Genomic DNA, 9,493 nt, shown 5'->3' on the forward strand with positions numbered 1-9,493 from the left:
AATAAAGTGTCATCTTTATTTTAATTTTAATTTTGCTTCAGGCATTACAATTTATATTGTCAGAAATAGTGAACACAGAAGCAACAAACAACAAAGCACGTACTATCATGAATTTTTCCTGCTTAAAACCTGTAAGACTCCTAATTACCTTCTTTTTTTTAAATTTTTTTAAATATTTATTTAGTGTTTAGAAAGAGACAGAGTGTGAGCAGGAGAGGGGCGGAGAGAGAGGGAGGCACAGAATCCGAAGCAGTCTCCAGGCTCTGAGCTGTCAGCACAGGTCCGATGTGGGGCTTGAACTCACGAACCGTGAGATCATGATCTGAGCCGAAGTTGGACGCTTAACCAACTGAGCCACCTAGGCACCCGAAGACTCCTAATTATCCTCTACATGGGGGGTATCATAAGTTAATGCCTCCTTATCACTATAGCTTCATAGTCTTCCACTTCTCCCTTCATAGTTTATTCTCCAATAACAAATTACTTATTCTTACGTGTTTTACCTTTACATAGTGTGTTCCTCAATCCTAGAATCCCACACCCATTCATTTTCCCACCTGGAAAGGACCTACTAAAGCTGGTGAATCCAACTCACACGAAGATCTCCCTTCCCGGCCTTCTCTGAGAGGCCAGCCCTATAACCCCCCATCAAAGCAGAATAAATGCTCTTCTGTGTGCAAATCACGTGTCTTGAAAATTCATGTATGGGCTCACCTGTCCTGATGAATTCATAAATTATGGTGTAGCTTCATCCTTCTAGGGCTTAGCTAGATTCTGAGCACTTTATCTCATTCACTGGTGGACCTAATACAGACTACTGATGCTTAACCAGGAGATCAGGGATGCAAATAGATAAATGGACAAGTGGAAATTAATATATATATATATATATATGTACACACATATATATAATTTATATATATATAAATTAATATATAATTATATATGTATGTAAATATATATAGAGAGAGAAATTATGTATATATATGTATAATTGTCCCAGTTTTAACAAGATGTAATTGACATAGAGCACTGTATAAGCTTAAGGTATATTGCATAATTATTTCACTTACATATATGGTGAAATGAGTATCACAGTAAGTTTAGTGAGAACTTCCATGAATACTGGTAAGTAAGAACCTTTCCTTTCGGCGCTGTCTGCTAAGCTCTGCTAAGCTCTGCTAGCTGCTACCAGGGATCACAGATGGAGGTCTGTCTTTCTACACTTTCATGTATTCAACATAAAGTTTCTGTATCATATAGTTCGCAAGTTGGATATTACATGCGAAGCGCATATACGATCTTCATGTAATTGGCCTCAAGTTCCCCTCCATAAAGTGACAATCGGTTGAAAAACATCCTGGATTTCCTTTCCTGACATTCTACAACCGTGTGAAGGCAGCACTGTGGGTCCCCCCTGCTTGCCAGCTGGATGGACTCAAGCCAACTTCTTTTCTCTGAGGCAGTTTTTCTTTATCTTTAAAGCGGTCTAATAAAAAACAAAGCTGGGCAAGGCTTTGTTTAAAATGATAAGTTACAATATTATACATTAATGTGCCGGATAAAATTAGAACTGAGTAAATAGAAAATGGTTCTGCTCTTAAGGTAATTATTGATTACCTTAAGCTTTATTGATATATTGATTTCACTATCTATCTATCTATATATATATCAAAAAAAAAAAAAAATATATATATATATATATATATATATATATGGTGCTTAAAGTTCCAGAAAGGCAGAGACCAGGGGAAAGTTATTACTGGCAAATGAAATGTGCCCACGATATTTGTTAGATATAGAATCAGTGAACAAACTTCAGAAAAACATAGATCAACAGAAATGCCTAAGAAGCAGATAAAAAGGAGCGGGGTTTGCATACTGTTGAATTTCCTCCATGACAAGAGTAAGGTACAAATAACATTATTGAAGCACCATCAAATAGTCCAATTAAGTTGTTTCGGCTAAAGGTCACTGTCCCCATAATAATAAGAACATAATAAAAATAATGAGTCACAGATAAATTAGGAAATAAACTAAGTAGAAGTGAATCCTGGAGCCAGTCTACTTTGATCTTGATGGAAACCTGGGAAGGAGGAAAGGTAGGATTTTATAATAAACCAGGCGTGAAACTTTTGTAATCAGGAATTATTTAGGTACCTCTTGTTGGCAAGAAACATTTCTTTCCTACTGCTGATGTTCCCTTCCTTTTTGAGGTAGCTCAAGTAACATGACACCCTGGCCTCTTTCTACCTCCTTACCAGTGCACCGAGTGTGGTTGTCTGCTTTGTCCACTGCACAAATCTAGGGACACCAGTCATAACGTATTTGATTTCAATATGCCCACTGGAATAACGCAGTATACAACGTGTGCAGATGCACTCCGATGCCTGCCTTCAGTTCACTTTATGCTTGAGCTGGGGAAATATTTTCTCTTGCTAAAACACTGGGTAAGAATAAACTCTTGAGGAGGAGCTATCTCAAACAGTCTTTCTTTTTTTAAATTTTTTTTTCAATGTTTTTTATTTATTTTTGGGACAGAGAGACACAGAGCATGAACGGGGGAGGGGCAGAGAGAGAGGGAGACACAGAATTGGAAACAGGCTCCAGGCTCCGAGCTGTCAGCACAGAGCCCGACGCGGGGCTCGAACTCACAGACGCGAGATCGTGACCTGGCTGAAGTCGGCCGCTCAACCGACTGCGCCACCCAGGCGCCCCTCAAACAGTCTTTCTTATTCCTTCATGCGGTAACATTTACAGGGTTTGCTGGGATGTAGAGTGATTTATGGTTGGATCAGGAAGTATGGCGGATTCAAAGCCGAGTGAGAATAAGTCCAATTGTCCACATCTGCAAGCCTTGTCCTCCCATCTACTCTTTGTTATTAATAAAGGTAATATGTTGGTTCCCATTTGTATTCATTTCTCAGTCCATGACCCAGGTCATAGCAAAGAGGAGTCTTATTTATTTAGCTTTTTTCATGTAAGTCTGATAGGCGAGCTGTAGACCTTGAGAAATGAGCTAGGTGTAAAATTTTGTAGAACAAATCATGTGTGGAATGATTTAGGCTTTTGGCATGGCTTGAACAGATGGCTATAGGCTTTGGTAGTGAATTCCTAAGCATAGACCACGCTGCCTTTAATTTTTTTTTTTTATATCTTAGTGATTTGTAGCAGCATTGCACAATGCACTTGATTTTTCAGCTGTAAAGTTGGCTTCATGAACGTGTGGCTTGGGCCGGACACTTTGAACCTTAAGACATTTGCAGTATTTTGACCTTAGCAGGCTACCACAGCTTAGAGCAGGTGGCAGTGAGTAGGGTTCTGTGGCAGGTTTTTAGAAGGACGCCCCAGCAAATGTGCAGGGGTCTTCCCAAACCCCAACAAATTTGTATACTGTCTCAGGATGCAAGTTCCAACACCTCACTTAGTTTATGTGTGGGGAGAACAGGGACCATGGCGAATGCAGGCTGCCCTCAGAGGCTCCCATGAAAGGGGGAAGCTGAGGCCAAAATGTGGTTGGAGACAACTGATTATCACAACAGACCTTTGAGGCATCGGTGGCTGAGGAATATAGGTAACATGTGTTCTGCAAGGGAGTGAATTTTCAGTATGTTATAGAGCACAAGGGAAGTTCTAGCTTTTAGCTGTTAGCACCAGCCCTTTGGAGGAAGCTAGATTGGGTACCCCCAATTTCACTAAGAATTCACGGCCACAGAGGGAAATGTCAAGGCTAGAACCAGCACTGGTGTATCCATGATATCAAGTATCAAGACACTCACCCTCCCAGTTCCCAACACTATCTGGTGTCAGGCTGGTTCTGTAGTGCCGTAAAAAGTAAGATTTTCTAGGTCTTAAAAATTCCAAATCTGGGGCGCCTGGGTGGCGCAGTCGGTTAAGCGTCCGACTTCAGCCAGGTCACGATCTCGCGGTCCGTGAGTTCGAGCCCCGCGTCAGGCTCTGGGCTGATGGCTCGGAGCCTGGAGCCTGTTTCCGATTCTGTGTCTCCCTCTCTCTCTGCCCCTCCCCCGTTCATGCTCTGTCTCTCTCTGTCCCAAAAATAAATAAAAAAATGTTGAAAAAAAAAAATTCCAAATCTAAGTGAAGGAGAAAGAGCCTTAGTATGGCAGGACTGAAAACACCTTCTCCAGAGAGAGTGCAGTGCATTCCGCGTTACTTTGTAGAGCCCACATTCATTTAAGCCCTTTTGCTTGAATCACGTGACTCAATGCAGACATAAGAAATCAAGGGGAATATGATCCTGAACTTCTAGGTAGTATCCATAAGTAGATTTGATTGATACAGTAAATAGCACCAAAATTAACCTCTTCCTGAGTGAGTTTCCCAACTGAGCTTAAATTCCAAATCTCAGCTATCAGAAAATGGGCATAACCTGTCTGGTCTCCCAGCAAGGCACCCACCAAAATAGCCATTTTCCTGCAGGGTAGTAATAAGTTTCTGCCATTGCCTTTGGCAACACAAAGGATTGGCTTGGAAATAGTTTTGTCTGAGATACGTCTTTTAGGAGCAGAAACTGCTTTGCTTTCCAATCCTGGGGATAAGATGCCAGTTCTGTGAGAAGCTCACGTTTCATAATAACTCTTAGGAATTTTTCAAATAGTAAGAAACATCAGAGGCTCCGCATTGAACAAATACAATTCTGAAGCCACATAGGAGGAAACACATTCCTTCCGATGAGAAAGATTCAGCCTCCAAAAGCTGAAAGAACACTGTCTCTACCAATGTGTTGAGAATCCTCCCGACTGAGATTGAATGGACGAAAAACAAAATTGGGAAGTATTTTATAATCTTTGGAATTTTACCTCACAAGCATAAGGAAAATTAGTGTGGGCTCCTAATTCGCTGGAAATTTCATATATTTCAACTTTAATTTGCAAAAGAATTCAACCTCCTTATTTTAATATTTCCCTGGTAACGTTATAGTAGCAGAGTGTTTATATTCAAAATTGGGCCGTCTCTATTGACATTTTGTTATTGGAGAATAATTACGCTATTAATCAAGCTCAAAACACATCTCATAACAGGCTGTGCTGGGCCATGTTAGAAAAAAATGTGGACTGGACAATCAATTAAAGATTACATTTTCAGCCTTGGAGTTATTTTAACCAATGTGGTCTTCTAACCCATTTTAGAATCTTTTGGGTTTGGGTGTTGGGGGAAGTCAGAGCTGTTCACAGGTGCTCATGAAGGGTATTCCAAAGGGCAGTGTCAACATGGGAGAGGGGAGAACTGGATAGTTAAATTGCTCTCCCCTCCCCCACCCCCGGGGGCAGGGAAAATACAAAGCTAAGAGGGGAAAATATGGATGAAGGCAGAAGGGAAATGCTTCCCCCCCTGTTCTCATGAGTCCTTCCTTGTGGGGTGAAATCAATTAGTGAAATCCTCCCAGCTTCTCTCTGTTCCATTACTAACTACATCATGGAGAGGTTCATAACTAATCTTGGAGTAATTTGGGAAATAAGGAACTCTACATTCTTGGCATGATGGTTTTTCCTTTCAGAAGAGACCAAATTCTCTTCTGTTCCATGATGTCATGCCTTTCAGGGTTTTCTTTCCCTGGAGTAAGGTTTATAGGGGTCTAGGGATACCTGTAGATGGAAATAAGAATTGGGTGGGATGGGATCATTCTGAAAGCTCTTTCCATCTGGAAATAGCTCTGAGTCAGCATCAATTGTCCCTATGTGTCAGGCTCAGTTGGAACAATTTTAGGAATGGGGCTGAATTAATTTAATTTCTATGTGTGGCATCACTTTAGGCTGCCTTTTAGTGAGAAATGAGTCCTGAGTCCGTGTCACCATCAATCCCTATCCTTGTGTGCGTTTTACCATTTCCCTAGAGGAGGTACCACCAGCCCCAGTAAGACAGTTCATGGTAAGACATCTTTGTGACTGTACAACCTCACACACCATGCTTAGTAAAAGAACATGAAAATACCTGGGCCATCCTCACCAAGCAATGCCTTTCTGCCCAGGTTTGAACTCATTTAGAGAAACGACAATCTATTTCTACCTTTAAACACATTAACTGCAGGCCCTGGCTGGTGTATTTGAAAATCAGCCCTAAGCAAAATGGAACCCTTGCACCTCTCTGCTGGACTCTAGTCTATGCTCTGATACATACTACTTCTCTTCCAGTGAATTTCATAATGTCTGTAAGCCTTTATTTTTTTCATATATAAGAAGAATCGCTTTGGCCTCATATTTGTAATTGCAAACGGTTTAAGGCTATAGATTCCGAGGCCAGCCTACCTGGGCTCAAAACCTGCCTCTGCCTTTTATTAGCTCTGAGTCCTTAGACAAGTTAAGTAACCTTACCATTCCTCAGTTTCCTCATCATTAAAATGAAGATAACAGATATCATAAAGTTATATGATAAAGTTGTTCCAATAATTAATAACAGCGAATATATGTAAAGTTGTCAGAATAGTGCTTAGCTTGTGACTATTGACAAAATAATTGTTATCAGTAATGGCAAGATCAAATTCAAAACTCCTTTGTCTGTCAATGAAGATGTTTCACAATAATTAATAAATCTGCCTCTCAATGTCTACTACATGTGTATCCCCAGGGACAGCACCTTCACTGAACATCATGAGAGCAGGATCATGTATAATTCCTTGTTGTGGTTCCAGTATCTAATCATGGAATCCATATGGATACATACTGAGTTAGTGAACTAATTCATATCACATCCCAATCCACCTTGTTCTCAATCCTTGTCAGAGACATCATGATTCCATGTTTTACATTCCTGAATAGCACTCTCTGTTTGGTCCTCTCCATTGTTTACCGAGATAAAACTGACCTGTTCTTCAAGGTCTAATTTAAAGGTCATATGTTTAATGAAACCGATAAGGTAACAAAATGGTATAGTTGGAAAAGGCATCATTATTCTGAAGTGAGAAAGAAGTGAGGATCAGAAATGTTGCAACTCTTTCCAGAAGTTTTTGATGGGAATTGATCCCAGAAATTTGGGGGAGCAAATACAGAGGGTGGGGAGATATGGGGCTTATGGTGGTCCTAAGGAAGATTTGGGGGCTTTAACCATGTCCCTCAAATTTCCTTTAGTCCATCAAGAAACTTCCCTTGGTGAATTTATACTTTGATGGGAGGAAAAGATAATGCATTAATTATGAGCAGAGCTCACAGAAAAATGATTAGAATATTTTGCTATTTGTTTTATCTGTAAGTCACACACTAAGTTACAACAATGTGCTTGATATGCAAATAGAGCTTCAGGATAAGTTCCCTAAATCTTGATCCAACCGTATGTCTCCTCTTTGCGCCTCCTATAAGGAATTTTGAAAATACCCTCGTTTGAGCGTGAGGAACAATTTTAGCATGGGAGACCAGGCCCTGTGTTATATATGCATTAAAACAGAAGAAAATGTATGTTGTTATTATATCAACTCTTTGACTTATGTCGGAAACGTATTAAACCCTTATTGTATGAATGACAGATGGAGGCACAGAGGTTCCACAAAAAGAAAAACTAAAATTTGACAAATTGAGTGCAAGGCAAAAATTTGGAGCTCGTTATAATTATTACAAACTTGGTCTCTTATTCACTGTATGTTAATGTGATGGAAAGTAATTGCTGTATTTTAATTTTATGTCCAAGATAATTTAGATGAACATGTTGCAAGTGCTTATTATTATTTTTTTTTTAATTTTTTTCAACGTTTTTTATTTATAAGCAAGTGCTTATTATTAATAATTCACTCATGAATATTATGACAAGGATCAGTATGCTGGCCTGTAGTTGTAGTTGTGTTTCCACATCCAATTTGGCCCTTAAATTCTTAAACCCTCTTTTGGCTGGGAGGAAAAATATTAGAAAAAGTACAGTAGGAAAAAAATGTTTAATAATTATGGTATTAACCCGTAAGAAAGCTTGGCGCAATTAATCTGAAATTGGGCTTTTTGCCCACATTCCCACAATAAATATACCTTTTATGTACAGATGAAAGTACAAGGAACTGATGTCTGGAAAAGTCAATGGTTCCTAAAGATTCTCCAAAGGAGGGAGGAGCCAAAGTTTGCACCTACTGGGAACTATTAGAGGAGCCTGAAATGGGAAACTTTTCGCACTGTTTAAGCTCGAGATAGTGTCAGTGTGATAATGTCCCTTTTGAATTAATTTATATACTGAATATCATGTGCCAACTATTTTAAATACAGAGTGTAGATCCTCCAACAGGGATGTATTTTTTGTATGGTCCAAACCCTGCCACACATACCCGAAAGATCGCTTAGGGATTTTCAAAGTGGAACCAAGGACAGAGAGGCAAACCCTTTACCGTAGCGACAGCTACGTGGCAAGTGGCTTGGGACTTAGCAACGGTCATCCATTTCAGCGTGTCTGGAAAAGGTGAGCATGAGGCAGATATACAAAGTCATCCAAGGCAAGAGATGCGTAGACAGACCTCTAGAATTCTGGAGTTCCTGGGATCCTTTTGATATAATTTCCTTTTTAAATAACATACTTACATCTGCCATTTTCCATCAACATATCCCTTATTTATTCAAAAGTCCAGTAGGGTCAGTGAAGAAAATGTACTATGTGGTGGGGTAGGTTCAATACGGAGAGAATCCCAGGGTGCTGTGGGAGCTTGGAAGAGAATCTCCTATCCCAGCATCGAGGGAAACTCTGATGCAACGCTGACCACACAGCCCAAGTTATTGCTTGAGGGAGCGTCATGAGTCCCAGCTCAGGTCAGTTCAAGTCCACCCTGGGGCTTTTCTAGCCACAGTTCTTAAAACCTCTTCTGTTGGGCATCAGGCAGATGTGAAGCTCGAAGGCATTTGTCCTCATTCTCTACCATGTGGGGAATATCAACCTGCAACAGGTGAGGAAGAGCCCAGCATGGAGGAAAGGGCGGAGCTATGAGAAAACCGACCATCACACCGCCTCCCTTAGAATTTACTTATCTACCTTTGCCTGAGGCGGGATCTTCCGCATCCTTCTCAGTGATGTAAGCTAATAAAATTCCATTCTTGTATTTGTCCAGTTGAATTGGATTTTTGTCACTGTCAACTGAAAGAACATCCATGGGTTACTGAAGAGTGCACCGATGGGTTTCTTGTGTTGTAGGTACGTGTCTTCACTTTGCAAATCATGCTATAAAATGCGTTTAAAAACTAGGCAAGAACATAGAATACCGTGTGGGCCTGCTGTCATTGTTTTACAGACGAGAAAATTGAGGAGTCAACAAGCATGTGGCTTTCGCCCCGAATCAAAAGGTGAGTTGCTGAAGGACCAACTGCTTGGTTAGCCGTTGGGAGGCTCGTCTATTTCAAAAGTGTATCCATGCTGTCATTAATTGGGTATGATGGCATAGACACACACATCAAATTAAATAGTTAGTATTATCTATTGATGACAGTTCCACCTGACTTTGGCCTGACCTCATACCAGAGCAGAGAGGGACTTCATTTAAGAGTGGAAGACCCAAAGGTATGCCTCCTGCCTTTTT

This window comes from Neofelis nebulosa, chromosome 3 (genome assembly GCF_028018385.1).
Source record: "Neofelis nebulosa isolate mNeoNeb1 chromosome 3, mNeoNeb1.pri, whole genome shotgun sequence".
NCBI classification, from domain to species: domain Eukaryota; kingdom Metazoa; phylum Chordata; class Mammalia; order Carnivora; family Felidae; genus Neofelis; species Neofelis nebulosa.